Below are 20,901 nucleotides of genomic sequence, written 5' to 3' on the forward strand. Positions count from 1 at the left end.
TAAAAAAACATCAAACTGGGGCTTATTATCTTTAGAACATAAGGATTATAACTGATTGTAGATCATTTGGTCGGCTTTACAGTAGTAGTTGTATCACGACTCATTGAAATATGATACTGAATTTGATGCTACTGCTAAAATAATTAAATGTTTTCAAATTATTTTATCAACCCATATCAATCAAAAATATCCTCTTTATTTAGTCATCATATGGTAAGAAATTAAACTATTCAGGCATAATATGACAGCAATCCGCTACAGAGATTGAGGTATTTATGAGACTGATAAGTGCAACATCCATATGGATTTACTTTTGTTACACCAAAATGGGGGCCATGGAGTATTATCTTACTCACTATGCATAAACTCATTTAGACAGTCAAGACGGCTGCATCAACATTCAGATGTCGTCTTCTAATCTGTTATTTCTCTGGTGATCATACAGTTATGAAAGGTGCCAGCACTGATAGAAATTAAACCATAAATCTTGCAAACTGCTGAAACAGCAGTGTCAATTAATATTTAAGTTGTGTTGAAAATGTAAAACTAGTCATTTTTATTCTATATAACTTGTGCAGTTTGTGTCTTGTCAGCTGGGAGCTAATTCCTGCAGCATTCGCTCCTAATGAACATCCATGTGTTGCAAGTTCCAGTGGTGAGCAGGTGTGAAAGCTAATGAAATCTCCCAGATACCCTGAGCCAAATATGTCACTGTAAAAACATTGGTTTCCTATTAGCTGTGTTGTGTCTTTGTTCCAGTAGCAATGTTTCCTGTGATTTCGTTATACTGAACTGCCAATTACACGTGCTTTATGTCTCCAATATCATATTTTCATTACGCAGATGCAAGATGTAATATGGATCTCCTGTCATATCCGCGCATTTAGCCTTCAAGATTTGCCATACCTAGAGTAGCATTATTTTGAATGGTCAATCACTCCGCCATAATTAGATTTTCCTTCAGTTTTGGCCGACATTCTCCCCCAGCTTGATACTGGGCATTTGTCTGTGGTAATAATATAAAAACAATTCTATGGCAGCTGAAATTGAGTTTATGCCTTTCTCATTTTTAGTAAAAGAGAAGGGCGGTAACTGAATCAATCCTATCATCTAATGCCATTTCTTCTCAGAGTTGAGATTATGTAATATTATATAATATAATAGTGGACATAACCAATATCTTCAGACAAGGGAGCGCTGAGGTGCTCCTCAGAGCGGCTCATTACTCTGGGTTTTCGTATCCCATGTTTTCCTTCCTTGTGTGAAACTTGCTTTCATAAATGTTTTCTTTGAGTTAACTTTCCTTTTGTGTCTTGCCTTTCCTCAACTAGTCTCACACACACATACACACACACTTATACCCATGTGTATTCTTGCCAGTAAAACAGTCATTTAATTGACTTTTTTCATGACACTAATCCTGTTGTGTAAAAACTGTATAGGAGGAAGAAGACATGCAGTAGATGATCTATTTATAGCATTTCTACTGTGCTTTACTGCAGGACGCGGGGGTAGAGTGACAAGCATGCGCACTGCAACTTGGTTTTAATAGTATATGAGCCATTTCAGAGTAAAGCAGTCACTTATGAATCATGAGGGTTTGATATATCAGATTTAGGTTACATACTAATAGTTTGCCCCCTTGCCTTTGTAGGGGTCAAGCAAAGCTCCAAATGTTTTCGTGACTAGACGAGCACTTTGGGATAATGATTAGTGCTGTCTATTAAATCATTAAACAAGTTCCTAGTCTGACCTTTGGGTTCTAAGACATAAACGCGAAGTTTGAAGCCTGCGAGTCTAAGGACTTTTTTTTTGGTGGAAATTCTAATTATGAGCCACTGTGTTTTTTCTCAGCCAGACGCTAAGCCTAGTTGTTAACCAAATCTCTAGCCTGAGGTGAGAGGTTCATGTTGCCTAATTAGAGCTAAAGTTATTTTCTGTGCGGAAATCTCACTGGTTTATGTGTCTCTGTACTGAAACAATCCCTGCAGCTGAAGCTCACTGGCAGACACATGTGTTGCTATGACCTGCTGTGCTGAGTTTCTAAGGCTTTCATATACTATATATACAGTATGCATACATACATACCTTTCAATGTCCTCTATGAAACTACTGTATATGGATATCAATTGAGCATCATCCAAAACACCAATCAGAAGAGCACATATGACAACATAATGACTGGCAGGACGAACATGTTTGTGAGTCATATAAGCATCATTTATAATACAGCTCTGTGAAAGAATGAAATGTTTGTTTTTATGCAAGAAGGGATGAAACACCTGCCAAACCAAAAGGAGGATAGAAACAAATCCTTTTTATATATATATATTTTTTTTTTTACAATTGTACAAGAAAACACTGATATGTATGCAAATCGATACAACTAGGCGAGGCATTGCAATTTTCTCCCATGAGGTAGAGAGGGGGCTCGGGGGGTACTGCAAAATGCAAAAGATTTCCTCAAAAGATTTGCCAGAATCCCCATCTTTATCTGCAAGTCATCTCTCATGGATATCAAAGAATTTCACTTGGATTTGTGTCAAACGATGCATCTGTCTTCATGTGAAATGCAGATTTATTTATTTATTTTTTTGCATCTGAGCCTTTGCCAACTACAAATGACTCCTGGGGCAACCAAGAAAGTCTGGATCCCCTGAGCTACAGATGTGTATGTATTGGATAATGAGGATTCTGGGAGGTGGTGGAGTGGATAGGGGCTGAAAGCACATCAGTGTTAGTAGATCTATTTTTGGCTGCAATCATTCCTGTTTTAGACAGACGCAGTAATTGAGGAACTGTGATTAAAAACAACCTGCATTCTTTCTGCCTCCCTTCTCTACAGAAATCTGAAGAAAAAAAAATGATGCAAGTGAACTTTCTCTCAAGATGTAAAGCTCTATATGGGTAATCTTAATGCAAATTGAAGCTGGATGAAGAATTAATGAATTTCTGAATTAATTACAACCTTTAATTTATTCTGCAGTAAACGTGGGTATCCTCATGAACAGAAAGCTACTGTGTTTCTTGCTTTTACTAGATATATTTAGATTAGATTTTTCTATCTGCTTTTATTGAGGCATGACATTAGGATAGTACAGGTCAAGGCCGTAGCCTCTGCTGGGCAATCTCCGTGCCGGTGACCCACTGTGCTGACTTGTGGCAGCATCATCTGCTGCAGCTCATTTACTATCCTGCATCAAAGAGAAAACACCACGACAGCTGCAAGTCCATCCATGGCAAACAACCGCCCACGCACATCACACACACACGAACACTCACACACGTCTATTAAACTAATGTTCGAGAGGCGAATGGGATTCATTTATGAGACCAACGGTGAGCTCCTCACTAATGCTGATTTTCATGTCTCTTTGATGCATCTTCCTTGTTATTCTTCCTGACACTTCAACCCCATAATTGTGATCCCTCAAGGTAGCGAGAATGATATTAGAGTGACAAACACTATATTTCCCTCTGTCTATCAGCCAGGTGAGGTAATTGAGAATAATGTGCAACTACCTTCGCAACTTATTGACTTTTGAATCAATGCTAATAAATTAGATTAAAAGTTTAAATGAGCTGCATATGAACTCCAAAGAAAACCGACGTTCATCCTTGGAGGCTCTAAACATGAGCCGCACAAAAGGCCGCTTTTATCAGTAACAGCACGTTCAATGGAGAACAATTTAGACATGCCTATAGAAATTATTTGTACAAGGCTGTGCTCGCTGAAGAATCAATAGCAATTAGAGGCAGTGTTGCCTCAGTATTGACAGAAATATTAGATAACTTAAGAGATCTCAGCAGACTTTACATTTGCAAAGTGCATCTACCTCCCTGTTAATCTGGGGGAGTTCTAGTTGACTCCTTTGGGGTTTTGAGAAAAACCTAAAGTTGTTAATATTATTAGTCACACCGATGCAACAGATCAGGCGAGTGGAGGAAGGAACTAAAATAGTTTGCAAAGGTTTTCTCTCATGAGCTTTGATGCTCCTCTGTCACTGAGCTACTGGAGCTACTGTTTTTCCCGGAGTGGATTTTATCTACTCTGTGGTCCTGCTGTGTTTCTCTGACAGGGAGCTCAAGAATCTTTTTATACCTGCCCTGAAGTAACACTAAAAGCACTGCGCGAGCTGAGTGACAACGTAAACACACTCCATTAGGGACTTAAAGGGAGACAGACCTCACTCACCCAATCAGTATTTTACTAAACTTTTTCTGCCTGAGAACAGCCAACCAGAGTTCACATTTAATGTTTCTCTTGGCCTTAAAAAAAAGTATTACACCACTGTCATTAATACAACAAATCCATGCATATTAGTAAATTAAATTTTGTCTAAGACATTTAATGAAAGCTTTTATAGTACCTGGTATCAGGTAGGATCTAACCTGTAATAGTATTTTAAAACTGAGTTTCCACCAGTGGATTGCAAACCTGGCAGCCCACTTGGCGTTCAGCTTGAAACTACCAACAACTTCAGCCCAAACTCACTTTTCACCCACTTTTTATTTATTTTCAGGCACAGTGTGTGACATGCAGTAAAGGTCCTCCGAACCGGGGTCCACTGCTTACGTGGCATGCGCTCTAACCACTTGACCACATGCTTGCTGTTGGTAGCCCTTTTAATGTGGTCTAACCATTCACATTTTACTGACAAATATCAGACGATCCTACAAGTTTTGCTCAACCTGAAATGATGCTTCCATTTTTATTTTTGGCCTGACAGTGTTTCAGTTTTGCATTTACGAAGAAAACAAATTCTCTCCTTCTACCTCTACATTATTCATTATGGGTTTTTTTCTAGGATAATTCAGCAGAGATTTAAGATGTTAATATGGAAATGTCCCTCTTTTTACTGTTTATGCAAGTAACTGCTCTGATCAACTTGGTGAAGACTGGCATGTTTTGTGAATCAAACTCCCCCCCGTTGCAGAACTGCTAGTTCCTGTTTAGTGATGCCGCAACTTGCTAGAATGAATCAGAAAAGTAGTGCAGACCTACCAAACTTCAAGAAAGTCTTTAAGAACCACTTTTTGATGAAAAACTTTTCAGCTCATGAACATGTGTGAAACAACCTCTGCTGATTTATTTCCTTTCACATCCCATCTGTGGAATTACTGAACATTTTGGTCAGAGGTGCACTCCACAGAGGGAAATGTGCCAGTGCTCTCGTGTGTCTCTGCAGACATCGACTACGCACTCCATTCTGACATGCGATCACTGTGCAACAAACTAAAGGAACCCCAGGTACTGGTGGGGAATAATGGACTTTTCTTCTACCATTTTGTGCCTCACAGAAACTTTGCTGTGTGGATCAATACTGGACTCTGTGCTGCAGCTGGCAGACTTCCAGCTGCTTGGAGCAGATCGTGACACAGAGCTCATGCCAGCTTTTTGTGTACTTCAGAGCATACTTTGATTTCAAAATGCGTACCTGCTATGCAAAATGCATACAGGTTGGCAGGTCTGGTAGTGAGACTAATTCATCATAAGGTGTCCCTAGTATCTAATTTTTTATCTCCTGAATCAAAAAAACTAATTTATCATGCACTGCTTAAAAATCAAGGGTGCCTCAAGGAAATAAATTGCAGAAGTGGTCTTCTGGGCATCTTCCTCTTCCTCTCAGCATCTTGTAGATCCTTTGAACAAAGTGGCTTGAGAGAAATATGTCTTTATATTATTATTCAGTGGATTCCAGTACCAAGGTGACTTGCTGACAGAAGAATATTATTCATCTCAGTACAAGAGTGCAAGAAAAGTGACTCAACTGCTATTTGATAGTTAGCCATGACATTCATGGTTCCCAGAGGATACATATTATTGACTTTGGTGATCCCCTGACTTCTCTGCTTGTCCCATCATTAGGGTTTTATCTGTAGTTTTGAGCAAAGTGTCTCAACAACTATTGGATGACTTGCCATGAAATTTGGCACACACATCCATGCCTGTCTCAGGATGAATGGTGATCCCCTGACTTTTCATCCGGTATCACGATCATCTTGTATCTTACAGTATCTATTTTGACTGACCTGCTGGAGTTTTTTTTTTTAAATATGGCATAGTGGAACCATTTGAGACTGACTTGATATGAACTAAATATTCCTGCAGTACTGGCCAGTCTCTCACCTTTATATAGTCCAGCCTATTATCCATGCTCACAGCCGGCTCTGCTGTGCATGATTCAAGAATTAGTAGTTTAGCTTTCAGACTTTGGCAGGCAGTGGCACCACTGTGTGACAATGTATGAGCTGTTATCACATAGCCCTGCAGGTGAGCATCAGTCATGGCAATAATACTGTATGTGTATGAATTACAACTTAACACTCTTACCATAAAGAAAAAGAGGTCTGGCCTTGCTATAATTTTCATAGGCAACTATTATTTTAAATTGGTTGAGTCCGTAAGATTTTACAGTCATGCCACTCAAGAATGTGCTGACATCTCTGAGCAGGTTTTATAATAGCAAACCTTGCATTGCTCTTTGTGCCCTCCCTACATTCAGTATAATTAAACATCCAAAAATGATATTAGTGGGTGAGATGGGATTGAAAACTGTGAGACTGGTAATATTTCATCAAAGCAACAACAAATTTGCCCACATAAGGAAACAACAATTTTGCCCACACAGAGACTGAAATAGACACCAATGAGCATCATCACCAAATGTGGGAATCCTACTTTCCTCCTCATTCCAGATTCAAGCTGGCAGCAAGACAACATACTAAAAAAGAAAAGAAAGAAAACAGCTCAAGTTGAATGAAGGTTTCTGTTTACATTTTACCATGTAAATATGTGGGCTTCTGCTGGTTTTCCCCAAAAAAGAATGTACCACTACCTCATTTCAGAAACCGGCTTCTAAAAAAAGTTGCTTTCAAAGTCCATGAATCAGATTTCCTTTGTAATTTACCCTATGAATCAAATCAATGTTGGATATATATTTGACATATGAAAGCTGTTGCATCTCATGCCCTGCAGAATCCTTTGCACTGTGCAGTATATGCTCTTCTCTATGAATCAGTGTGAATATTGTCCAATGCAAGTTTTAAATACTGTTTACCATGAACTTAATCATCCTGAAACATTGTATGGTGTGTAGTGATTTATATATAATCGTTTTGCTATTTCTGTAGCACATCTGTCTTTTTTAATAACAGAAGAGCAGAAAGTGAGAATCAAAGACTGGAGCATATATTTATACTTAATTGTCTTAAAATTTGCATAAAACTGTAAAGAGGATGTCTCCATTCTCATTGCTCTGGGCTACAGCATTTAGGATGGATACATTTCTTTTCTGGGCCAAGTAGAGGGTGTGAAGCTATTAGAAACTAGAGTTCAGATGGGCACAGATGGTTATTAATGGAAAGAACCAAGAAGAGATCAGCCTCGGAGGATGAGTCACACAGGCAGCAGCCCATCCCCAGAGGCCTCCGCTGGGCAATGCTTTATTACCCAAGCCTTCCAGTGGTTGGGTGGGATCTAAAGAGCTACCACAAATGGTGCTTTTGCTATGCCTGATGTCTCTGAACTTGCTTCTCAACTACTCAGTGTTCAACTCGCCAATAGCTTGTTTGCACAAGAGGCGTTGTTATAAATAAACATGTCTGGTGGAGGTGGCTAGAAGAGAACAGAAGATACGAGATATACAAGACGATACAGTGGGAAAGAGAACAGGAAGACAAATGAGTGTCATCTATTTGATGCGGTCTATTTTATTTTGTCCAAAAAGATGTAAAAAACAGGAGAGGTATGCAATGCTGCAAAGATGGTTTCGTCTTCTGTATGAAAACATTCAAAGAGAATTAGCATTTGATTCTCTGGTCCTTTAAAGCTATTAATATGTATTGTTTTCTAAATGAATCAATTAATTCAGGCGAGTCTTTCAGCACTCGCTTCAAGGAGAACAACATCTATCAAATTCATGTCTCTTGAGATAACACAACAAATACTTTAGAGAGATAGGTACCAGACTCAGGAAATTTCAAGTCAAAAGCAAAGTGAATGGAACACATCTTACCCTTACATCTTAAATTACATGGCAACAAATATATAAATAGGTATACTAAACTTTGTCTGAACTGACCCAGAGAGTCAGATAATGCTGATATGACGTAGTGTATATTTAGTGTGAACATAAAATAAGAACTTTTATAGCACGACTTAAAGGTAGAGTCAGTTATTCTGGAAAGCGATTGTTGATATTTGAACTAAACACCCAAACAAATACACCCCTCCCTTTGAGTTTCTTCAGAAGCTCCGCCCCCCAAATTCAGAGACGTGCATTGCCACGGCAACGACTACAAGAAAAATATGGTGGAATACAGTGCGATGCATGAGCTGTAGATTCACTTGTGTTGCTCTCACACTTTATCACAAGCAGAAACAAAAATGTATCTCATGTGAGCACAACTGTCCATCCTCACTCTCTCTGTAGCATCCCCACTTCTCACTCGACCTGCGTTCAGTGTTGTTGTCCGTCTGTCAGCTGAGAGGACAGCGGCCAGCCAGACTGTCTTCACCAGGTTGAATGACAGTAGAAATTTACTGAACCAAAATAGTTTGCATGTCGGCTCCATGGGAATAAAATCGACAGTGTTTGTATTTATTGATTCATTAATATGGTTAATGAGTTAAAAACACGTACACAGCGGGATATTTAAACAACTGCCTGCTCAGATTTCTCTTCACTAAATGTGCCAGAAACCGACTCGGCAGTGTAATAAAACGCGGGGGGTCTTAGATTCACTGTGGATTGATACATTGATATATCTGTTCCATGAAAAAACACTTGAATTGGCCACAGCCTGTCTCTCTCTAGTTCGCCAGCACCCCCACCCCCCCAACCCCCAACCATTCAACGGGTGCTGGAGACAGGAGGCTGTCATGTCCTCACACAGACAGCTGCTCTGATGACTTCCCCTTGTCCTGTACACGAGCACGAACGCCCCCTGCTGATGACTGGCTGGAGAAGTGTTGTGTGGCTCGCTTCAAGCCACTGTGTTTACATGGCCATTTAAGGAGCCAGAGCTGTGTATGAACACTGGATTTTTTTTTTTCAGTACACACACAGAACAGACAGCTAGCAGACTGTGGGGAGATATTTGTTGTATTTGACCAAAAAAAAGTGTATTGGATTAGAATCACTGACCTTACCTTTAAGATTTTAGCGTCAAGGGATCAAAGGTCATTTGTGAAGGTTGGAGAAGCAGACTTATTAAGTGGTCTCTGTCTGTTCAAATCCTCCGACTGTCTGGAAAAGTTGAAGCTGTCCTTGAGTCAGGCTCAACTCACAGCTACTGCTCAAACAAGCAGAGATGTGTCAGGAGAGGAAAATTTAACTCTTTTCATGGCACTCTATGACACTTTAAATCAAAGTTTAAAAAAAAGTACTCCACCAAGATTGGCCTTACATCCACAATGTCTTCTTTCTTTATGAATAAAATTGCTGTGACTGTAGTATTATCTATATAGTAATACAGATTATGATATACATTATAATACTACCTATAATACCTGTCATTTGATTTCTTGTGTGTCCATAGTCCTTGTTTGTGGCTATTTGTGAAGGTGGTAACCATGTGAGTATAAGATCATGGTTTGACAAAGGTTAGGAGACCACGTGGTTAAGGTTAGGGTTCTATTATGGTCATGGTTTTAAATAAATACCTACGGCTCTTGATGAGTCATGGTTGGAAACGGGACATGACAAGTGATTCTCATGTTAAAGTCAGATGTATAGTTGACTCATTTTTTCAACCCGACCTCCTCCCTGTGCATATGTTGTCACTCTATAATAACGGCATCCGACTCCCTCGTCATGATTAGTGCAGCCACTAGACGGCTTCTGTCACTTGCATGTAAATCATCGTTTGCGGGGTACTTACATAAATCCTGTTTTTCTTTTTGAGGATGGTCTCACACTTTTTAGGCAACTGCTTTCTCTTCTTAAACAACTGCCATATACTCATGCAGTATATTGATACTTCTAATTTTCATATCCTGGATCAGTTTTTTTAGTATAAATAGTTTCTCCCCTCAGAAAGTGAAGCTGCACTTTTTCTGAAAAATGAGCAAACTTTTTGAAATCATGAAAAAGTTCTGAACTCAGGACCCATGAGGTGAATTTTACAGCTCTGTGTGCCATCAGCTGCTGAACACATCCTAATCCGTAATCCTCAATGGCCCTGCTATCTGGCTTTATATATCTATCTGGGCATCATGAGAGGATCTCCAATACAACAGCTCCACAGGTCCATTCAGCCTCTCTAAACCACATGTGATTTGTGGTACGGCGGTTACTATTATCTTTCCACCAGTGCAGGGTTAAAAGGGTGGCAGAAGCTGCTACCTATTCACCACTTCTCAGCTGAGCCTAGCACCGCACTGACACATCAGTTGGACCAATTAGCTTTTTCTGTCACTCTGCTGTCACACCCTGGCTCAGCTTACTGTAACACAAGAGCTGGATGTTGCAGCCACATGCCAGAATAGATCCTGTGGGATAATGCATTACCCACTAAAGTTGAATCTAACCACAACATTACATACTGTGATCATGTTTCTGTAGACCCTCGCAACATGATTGTGGATATGTGCATTCTTTCATTAATCTATTAATGGTTTAGTCAATAAAATGTCAGGAAAGACTGAAAAGAAATGCCCACACAAGTTTCCAGAGCTTCAGGTGGTGCCTCAAAGCTGACTGTTTTCTCCAACCACGTGAAGCATCCCTTACTGGCTTCTACTTTAACATCTGCAGTGAGAAGAGTGACTTTTATACATTCCCAAGCTACTTTTCACCATCACCACATCGAAATTGTAACTTTCCACACGCTGTCACCTTTTCCAACAGTGAGAAGTGTGAGAAGTTCCCGAAACACAATTTGAACCTTCACAAAGGTGGCAAAGCTGTGAAAAAAAAAAACAGTGGGGAAGCCTGCCGTTTCTCTGAATCAACCCACAGGAACCTGAGAAATTTTACAGCTATTGTAATACTAATGAAGCTTTTGAGGAAAGCTCAATGTGAGACATGTATTTTTCGCTCAGACTCCCCAGCCATCGCTGTTCAACTGAATTCAATTTCCAGGCAATTTCCGTTTTCCCACACTTATACGCAGCCTTTCTTATTCAGTAACGTCACCGTGTCTGACCAATGAATTTTCTTTACCTTGCCCTACAAACGAAATTGGTTATAGGGCAAGGCTGATCTTTAAATAGCACTGATGTCATCTGTCAGGCTGCCTCCACGTCCCCCCATCACGACTACCATTTTCAGATTGTCTCAGGAGATTTAACTGAGGAGGTTCCATCCATCATGAAGTCTTATCTCCTGTCTTCGTGGATCAGCACGTTATGAGGATGATACTCTTCACTGACGTCTCACACCTCTGCTCATTGTTATTTCTCCCAGTTGAACTTATCTTTGACTGTTTATTTTGATGCATGGACCAAATAACCATGGTGTCAGTCTTATTTCTTTCACTGGGTCTGACTCCACCATGGATGGATGTAATTTAATGAGATACTTAACAATGTGCTGGTTTTCTGTATTTCACTTAAAAACATATATATATGTATAGATATATACAGCGTGGTGAATACCATGTGGCCTCATCTGTCCTCTATTCATGCGAGTTGTTTTGTTTGAGATTTGTTTTGTCGAGTGTGTCGTGCGCTCTGCAGACACAGGGGGAGCCAACAAGGGAGAAAAAAAAAGGAAAAACAAATAACAGCACATTAATAAAACATGAGTGAACTAATCTTGGATCAAAGGCAGAAGTTTGAAGCTTTTTCAGTGTAATTAGGTTTGGGTTAAGATTTATAAAAATGGAAGGTGCTGCTTAATTCATAATAATCAAATAACAAAAAATAACCACACAAAGGATAGGTTCTATGTGTGAACACAGCAGCATGCATACTGTATGGTGCTATGCAGTAGGACTTACTTTCGCTAATTTCAAAAAAAATAATTTTGTTGTTCCAGGCTGACCGCAGGATGCTGAGGATGAAACACATCCACAAAGTCTGCTTTGAATTTCAAATCTGTCTGGCTGCCTTTTGTATAATCTTTAAGTACACTAAAGGAAAGGATGCTACTTTTTATATAAGCAATGTCACTGTTGTCAAGTATTTGCCAGGGACCAGATGTGTAAACAATGTGTGCAAAAATAATACAAAAAACATATGTCATTTCCAGAGCATGTGGTGAGAATATGTGCGTGCATATTTGGTTTGATGAACACATTTTTTCCAAAGTGAGACATGTGTTACAGTACTGCATTTGTATTATCATTTAACCTTGTCTATTAACATCTTGATTAATCAATTAATCCTTTAGTCCTTCAAATGTCAGAAAATAGTGAGTTTTTGTTGTTGTTGTTTTTTCATTTGTTCAGAGTCTGCCTGGAAACAATACTCATGAGAGTGTTGAGAGTGGGCTGTAAAACAAAAACACTGAGCTGAAAGATGCAATAATACTCAATAAAAAAAATATTTTGGTGACATTTTGATATTTTGTTGAAACCTGCAGTGCCTGAGTAAAAGCTGCAGGGTCTTCAGCTGGGAGTCATCCTTCACACCAGAATCCACCAGAAGGATGGTGGGGCAAAGGTCAGGGACGTATCCCTGATGCTAGCTTTAGATAGTCAGGTGGTTCCACTACATGGTTTCTCCGTTCCCCCAGCTCTCGTCTCCTCTTCACAGCCAGAGCCAAATATTCTCTTTTCTGCTACTTCGGAGAGATCTTTGAAGACTTTTTTTTGACATTCCCTGACCTGAAGCCAATGTCTCTCAGGAAGCGCTTGGTTGAAAGGCTCACAAAGCCATGGTAGCAGACTTTCACTTGATAGGTTGTTGTTTTGAACTTTTCTTTTGGCTTTCTGCCACTAGTTCAGCATATAGCAACTTTTTTCTTTCATATGCTTCCTAAGATGCCCCCTTCCCACGAAAATTGTCAGCTTGACTATCAAGACACGCTTCTTAGTTGCTAACCGCAGGATGATGTCAGTGGGGAACCTTAGCTGCTTGTCGAAGTCTGCTCTCATTAACCAATCATTTCTTGGGTCCAAGCCTGATGTTCCTTCCTGTGTGGGGCAGTTCCGCACAGATTGCCCAACTATTACAAAATGGACAAGCTGCTTCTGGTGATGCTGGGGCTCCTTGTTTGGCAAGACTCTCATGCTCTCTGTGAGCAGTGCCAGCTTCCTTAGCACGTGGTCATGCTGCCACCTGTAACGACCCTGGGATAAGGCGGTCTTGCAGCCACACAGGATGTGGTGATTTACTGGGGCCGTTTCACACAGGCCACAGTTCTCTTCTGACCTGAACCATCGTTGCATGATTGCCTGGGTTAGGAAAGGGTGTCTGATTACAAAGCTCAATCTTGCCCGAGATGACAGGTCACTCAGATCCAATTGGATTTGGGAGAATGCCCCCCCCACCACCTACCAAGACCTGAACTAAAGGGGGTCAGGTGATAATTTTCTGTGGTTTCATCCCTGCAAGTGATCCCTCTCACATTATACAGAAGTCATTTAATATATCGATGTAAAAGTATTTATTTTAGCAGCTTTAAACTTTAGTTGATCATCAATTTTGACTGAGCATGAGCTTTATAGTCCGCATACTTCTACTGTTGATAACAGTCCTGTTCCTAATAAAAACCCATATTTATAAACTTTAAAATTAAATTATTTTCTGTGCTTAGGTCTACCTCTCGTTTTCTGATTCGTAATCAGAGTAAATTTAACTTTATTTCACTATGTTCATGACCTTTCATTTCATCCTTTGCTGCAAAAAACCTGATGGAGCAGATAGAGGTTTTTATATAGAAATATTTTATTAAGGATGTAGTATATTTTCATCAATTCATGACTTTGACAGGTCTTCACTTGCATACCACTATTATGCCAATGTGTAAAATAATCTCTGAATACTGATTTTATGATATGACAACATTGTTGTTATATTTGATTTCAGTAAAAAAAAAGATAATTTAATCCTAATTTATTTATATTTAACCACATTTTATAGAATGATAATACATTTACTGGCCCACGTGCATTTTCCCACCTTCTGACGAAATCGTTGCCTATCATCCACCACTGCAACCGCTATTCATGCTCGACTTCTTTGGGAATCAATATGATACTACTGAACACAGTGGAGACAAGTTAAAATACACTAGTAGAGATCCAACAGGGGCAGACTCACACAGGGAAATCAAAAACCATGGAAACATATCCACACGGAGCGATCGAACACCATGGAAACAAATCCATGTGACGCCACGCGGGGTCTACCCGGGTTTAGAAGTTTGCAAGCAGGCAAGGTGAGATTCCTCCTGGGAGCTGCTTGCTGAGCGATAAGCTGGAGAAGAATACAAAACCGTCTACACCAGCTACACACACTATTTTCTCTGGTTCACTCAAAGACACAGTGAAAGCATTCACGCCATGCACCTATCAGAGAGAAATATATTCTGTTTAAATCATTTCACTGTCAGTGCCTGGACAATGTATGATATTTGCAAGTCTTTTCAGGCACCACAGCTGCTGGTTGTTGTGTTTTTGCCAAATATTGCACAACATACTAACTAAATAAATAAATGTGAGACGGGGATTATTTTTAGGATAATAATTTGCGGGATAAAAAAAGAAAATCCAACATCTTAATATTAAATTCTGCTGGTTAATTTGGATGTTTACTCTATACTGAGGGCTGTCCAGTCAATGTTCATCGCTGAATGATGCAGCAGTGTGTTGGTGTCACAGCAGACTGGAGTGATGCGATATGTGATATCTCATAGCCTCTGCTTCAGTACGTTGCCAAGACTGAGTGGGCTAAAACCTGAAAATAGAAAGGCGTTTATAGGGGGAGGTCAGATTGCTGATAATAGCAGCACTCTGCAGTATATGAAACCTTTCATGATACCGTTCGCCGATAATGTTTGACTTGTTATCTCTCGTATATCTTTGAATCCCAATAACATTAGCTTGAGTCTGTGAAGTAGTTCAGTTTGAAAGATTACTCTATAAACATTTTCAGTTCAAAAATGTTTGACTTATGATTTGCAGCACTTCAATGTCAGATAGTGACTCAGGTTTTCTATGAATGGTTTGAATGCAAGTGGACGTCACCCATGTCATGATGCGCGTCTGCTGTCTGAAAGGTGTGTTAGTGAGAATGTAATACATAAAAAAACTCTGCAGCCATCATGTATCTATTTATCCTTTGCAAGATAACATTCAAATATATATGTATGCATATGTACATATTAGGGCTGTCAAAGGTTCATTTTAATGGCTTTTTTTGCATGCTGTAGTCACCAATTTAGCTATCGCTGTGGTAGTTTGTTGCTTGTAGAGTTGTTCATCCATCTCTGTTGTAAACTATTTAATGTGGTCTGCCTTTGGTGAGTGAAAGGAGGGCTCTCTGTATCAGCTGTATGCTTGGCCAGCAAGTAACTTGTCATGTTATGCTTTCAGCAGATCGTTTGAGTATGCAATACCACGATAAGTATCCTCCCCCATGTTGATAAGAGCATTGAAAACTTGAAAAGTACATTTTGGACAAATAAAAAATGTGTGATTAATTTCCGAGTTAACTCAAGACAATCATGCAAAGAATCACGATTAAATATTTGAATGGATTGACAGCCCTAATATATATTATACTTCCTGTCATTTAGAGTTGGAACTGTTAACTTTAGAGGGCATGTTTACTGTGGTCGCTGCTGTGTTGTTAGCATGGTAATATTTGCTGATCTGCACTGAACAGACAGCTGAGGATGATGGGTGAATGTCATTCATACTAGTGCTACAAATTACAGTATTGAGCTCGCGATACACATCAGTCCTATTTTAGATTTACAGTGATAGATAAATGTGGCGACTTAGGATACTTATCAAAGTACTTTACTTTGTGTTGGACATCAATTTATCAAAGCTCTTAGCAGTGTAATATAAACTTGATCAGTCTAGTGAAACTGTGAGTTCACTGTTGTGAATCTGATGTGTTTGTCAGTGAATTTAGGTAGTTTTCACATCACCTTAGAGACCTTATGAAAGAAATTAGTAACAGATCAACACTGCAATGATAAAGAACCATTTTAATGACGAGCAACTGTTTGCAGACAAACTGACACTGATGAGCTCTACCTGTCAGGTCAGACAGCGCTTCCCAAACAGAGCGACTCCTCTGCCTCCAAGTGGGAAAACATAAACACTGATGATAAAAATGCATTAACATGAACGTTATGATGTTCTGAGAGGCCAGTACTGAGAAGAAAAGATTTATTTAAGTTTGTAAACATAGTAAACATTTTTCTCCCAACAGAAATTATGATCTTGACTGACATATTTGGCTTCATGTGATTTTATCATTATGAAGGAGATGAATAATTCACCTGCGCATGTCTAAACAAAAAAAGCTGGATTTTTGTAGTCAGATCTGTACACCTAGGCGCCTTTGGCTGAATGAGCTATTGAGCCATTGAAAAAGAATAGCAATTAAATTAGTACAAAACATCTCCGGTTGTCAAGCAACACCAAGGACACGCCATTCTTTTGCATTGTGGCATTCAGCTTTACAAGAACTGGCTCTTGGCAAGGTCAAAATATAAGGTTGATAATAAAAATTAAAAGCTAGAAGTGACATTTTATAGAAATCTCCAGCATACTCTTATTCATCGTTTTCCAACCCTGAGCAGAAACAAATTTTGTTAGACTGTGTGTAACACAAGGACTTGTATGCCGCCTTTCGTTTGTCACACTAACTCCAGACCTTACATGAAATATGTGCATTCTTGTACAAGGCATGGCTGCACACTAATAGCATGTTAAAAGGGCATAAAGCTCCATCAGTCCATTTATTCTCTGTACTCATTGATACAGGGTGGCATAGGGCTGGAGGCAGTCCCAGCACATACTGGGTGAGAGGAAAGGTGTGCACTGGATATAGGACATCGCTCTTGTAAACCACTAATCTGCAGTTTAGTGTGGTATACTATGTGTATAGTGGTCAGATTCAAATACCTAGAGTTTCTTTACTTTGTTTTATTAGTTTTCCTGAGGGTCTGAGGGTCTCTAAATCTGTTGACACCTTCAAAAAAAGCTTCAGACAGTTGTTTTATTATTGCTTTCTCCTTCAATTTTAAATTTTAATCTGGTAGTTGTTTTTTGTAATCTTATCCTGTTGCTTTTTAATTTAATTTATTCTATCTTTCCCCTTCTTTTTATTGTTGCTATCTGCTTTTATGTCAAACACATTGAATTGTGCTACATAAATAATGTGTATTATTATTGTTAGTACCAGTATGCATTTGTTCTCCTGGCTCGTTGTTGAGGTGAGTCGTCTCTCGCAGACACTTAACATGTGACCTTCTTAAGGACATTTTTTCTTGTTGAAGCAACAAAGCTTTGTAATGCTTAAATTTGCATGTCAACAAGGGCACAAAAAAATGAAAGACAAGCAGTCTGTAAACAAGTCATAAATATTAAAGACGATGGCATTCCCTAACATAACAGCATTAAAGGATCACACAATGATTGTATTCTCAGTCCATTAACTTCAAATCGCACATACTTTACACAACACTTTAAAGGAATCATAGCACACAAAGTTGGATTTCAGGAAGTGCTTGTGAGTCGTGGCTGATTGGAAGCTCATGGAGTTAATTAGATGGTCTCAAAGACCTGTTTTGGGTTGCATCCAGACAATTCATGCCTGCATTAGCTACCAATAATGGGGTCATTGCCAGGCACACTGGCAGGGTGCAAGCGTTAAGAGCATCTTCTTCTTTTAAAAAAAAAAATAAGACGCAAATAAAAAAAGCCCAAGGGCACATGGAGCCCTGCAGTTCCAATGAGCCTGATATTGGCACCATATTTAATGCAGCTATTCTGTGTCTGTACGCAATTAATAAACGCTCTTTCTCACCATCTTGTCAAAACTCTCTGACAGAATGAACAGCTTGAGGCTCTTGGGTTGTTTGTGCCTCAGTAGTCTGAGCCTCTTGGGTAAGGAAATGCAAAATTTAGAATGGAAACTTGTTGCACACAGGATTATTGAATGGCTGAATTAACAGCATCTGACAAGATGCGAGCATGAGCAATGATGGTGCAACATTATAAAAAGGAAAAAACAAAACTCATGTACACTGACATCCTCGCATGTTTTAATAAGCATACATTCAAAAATTCCAACAGATGTTTACAAGACAATATAAAGAGATTCAAAACCTCATATGTCAGAAAAGAAGATGAATGAAGTCATCTGCTATAACCCTGCCGTTAGCCAAACAGCTTGAAAATGGGCCAAGAGTACCCTACAGGGCAGGAGTGTCAACCTGCCTCTAGCAAAACAACCACCACCCCCTGAGAAGAATCACCCCACAGGACCTGAGCATCACCCGGCCTCCAGCATGATGACCCTGCAGGGTCATTCTGCACATCTGTTCAGAACAAGGCATGGTGTGAAAACAGATAATGTACAGTCTATCATTCAAATAGTTTCATATATTCTATTTCATAATATTCACATAAAACTAAGGAATCTACTGCCCATAGATTTAAAATTATACCTGTTTGCTGCTCTGTGTTGCTAGGTTGTTGCTGTTCTCTACAATATATTTTTTTTATTTCCTAATATTGTTGAGAGCATACTGTATAATAAAGATAAACAAAAACAAAAATAACAAGCGTGGTTTAACTTTGGCAGCTAGTTTACTCTTTCATTAAATCAGCCCACTTCTTTGATCAGCCATGCCATTCAGTCCTCCTCTGTTTTATTAGCTCAGCCTCTCATGGACAAACACAGCAATATATTGGTGGTCATGCTATTACAAAGACTAACAGCACAGCAAAATGTTAGGAGTAAAGATGCTTTCTCTTGACTCTTCACTTGTCCCTTTCACTTGTTTTTTTTTTCTCTCAACACCAATCTCTTGTCTCTAACATAAACACATGTCGAGATGAATCGGACTCCCACACACACACACGCACACACGCACACACGCACACACGCACATGCCACCTCATTCTTCTGACACTTTGGCTGTAACATTTACAAAAAACACCAAGAGACAAAAGACCGTCTCATTCACTTGCCTGCGGGCTTTTACAAAGAACTAAAGTAAATACAAAAAGGGCCGACCTGTAACTTTTCTTATTTCCTTTGTTTAATATCTAACTATAGTTCATCTTGACATTTTCATTTTACTTTAATGTTTTTGGAAAATACATCATAAAAAATTGTTTTGTTCCTACTCGAGCAATTAGGTTAGAAAATATATTGGTCCAATATATTCTACAGAAAACTTTTTCTTTCTCTCTTGTGTTCTATCCTGATAAATAAAAGAAAAACTGTATTTCTTCTCTCTTTCTACATTACCTATGTAGAGGTGAATGTAATTGAGAGAAAGAAAAATCATTGGCAACTATTTTAAGAGTCAATTTCAAGTAAAATACAAAACATAATGAAGATTTTCTGCCTTTTTTCTGTATTATATAAATCTAAATCAAGGACTGAAGGATGATTGTAAAGCCCTGAGGAAAATATGTGATTTTGGTGTATATAGATAAAAAATATATATATACAGTACCAGTCAAAAGTTTGGACACAACTTCCTATTCCAATGAATGAGAAAGTGTGTCCAAACTTTTGACTGGTACTGTATATAAAATTAAATACAAAATAAATATACTGTATATAGCATTAACACATGCATTTCACACACATATTATATACCTGACTAGTGTTCTTCCATCTTTGTATATGGCTCAGTTATGTCAAATATGTGTTTCTGCCAGTATACTGCATGTTTATATGGCAGCTGTTCTGCCTTGTTTGTCTGACTTGCCATTTCCATTAATTTCCTGCAGTGGTTTTTAAAAGTGGTGATTATAGCAGTGCAGCCTGCTAATGAGGACAGCTCTCATTTAGTGATTTCACAACACATTTGCTTTACAGATCATATCACACAGTGGTGACAGTACAGTTAAAGGCTACTGGAATTAATATTTATCATCACCAAGGAGCCATTAACACTCATGCTTACCAGTGTGAATTAGTGACGTAAATATACATAGAAATATATATATATATGGTCAAGTGTTGTTGAGTGCACGAGAGGTCAAATTGTTGTTTAGTGTGATGTTGTGGTAATGCTGTCACAAGAGACCATGTGGGATGATGATGATGATGGAAGAACAAAGGTGTGTGTGTGTGTGTGTGTGTGTGTGTGTGTGTGTGTGTGTGTGTGTGTGTGTGTGTGTGTGTGTGTGTGTGTGTGTGTGTGTAGGAGACAAATCAAGATGTTCTTACAGTTGTACAAAGTAAAGCAGTCCATGAGCAACAGTTTCACTTATGTAAGCGTAAGTGTTCAAACGTAAGATTGATTGCTATTACTGCGTTAATTCAAGCATGTAATATGATCTATGTTCTTACTAGTGTTACTGTGTCTAACAGCCATATGACATTATAGTGAATATGACCACTACTATATATGATGAAGAAAAGCAATAAATCATCACTATTTTGAAGCTGAAACTCCTTCCTCAAATGATTAATTGACTCTTGACTGTTTCTTCTCAAATTAACAGGTTGAGTTTAAAGAGTGGCCTGCTGTTTTTTTTGAAAGTTGTAATTAGTCAATATTATAATGAACTATTGCAGGTGTCTACTGTACATCTGGCACAATATCATGATGATTTTGAAAAATGATAAATCGGCAGTGATCAGAGAAAACTCCAGAGTGATTATTTTGTTTCAAAAGAAGTCCAAAAGGTTGGTTCTTATAAGATTGATTTTCTTAGAAGTAATATTTTGGACTCTACCTTTCTCAGTGGCATGTCCATAACACACACACAGGTACTAGTTTATTTGAATATGTATTTCTCTGT

The sequence above is a fragment of the Scomber japonicus genome, chromosome 12, assembly GCF_027409825.1.
Source record: "Scomber japonicus isolate fScoJap1 chromosome 12, fScoJap1.pri, whole genome shotgun sequence".
Classification (NCBI taxonomy): domain Eukaryota; kingdom Metazoa; phylum Chordata; class Actinopteri; order Scombriformes; family Scombridae; genus Scomber; species Scomber japonicus.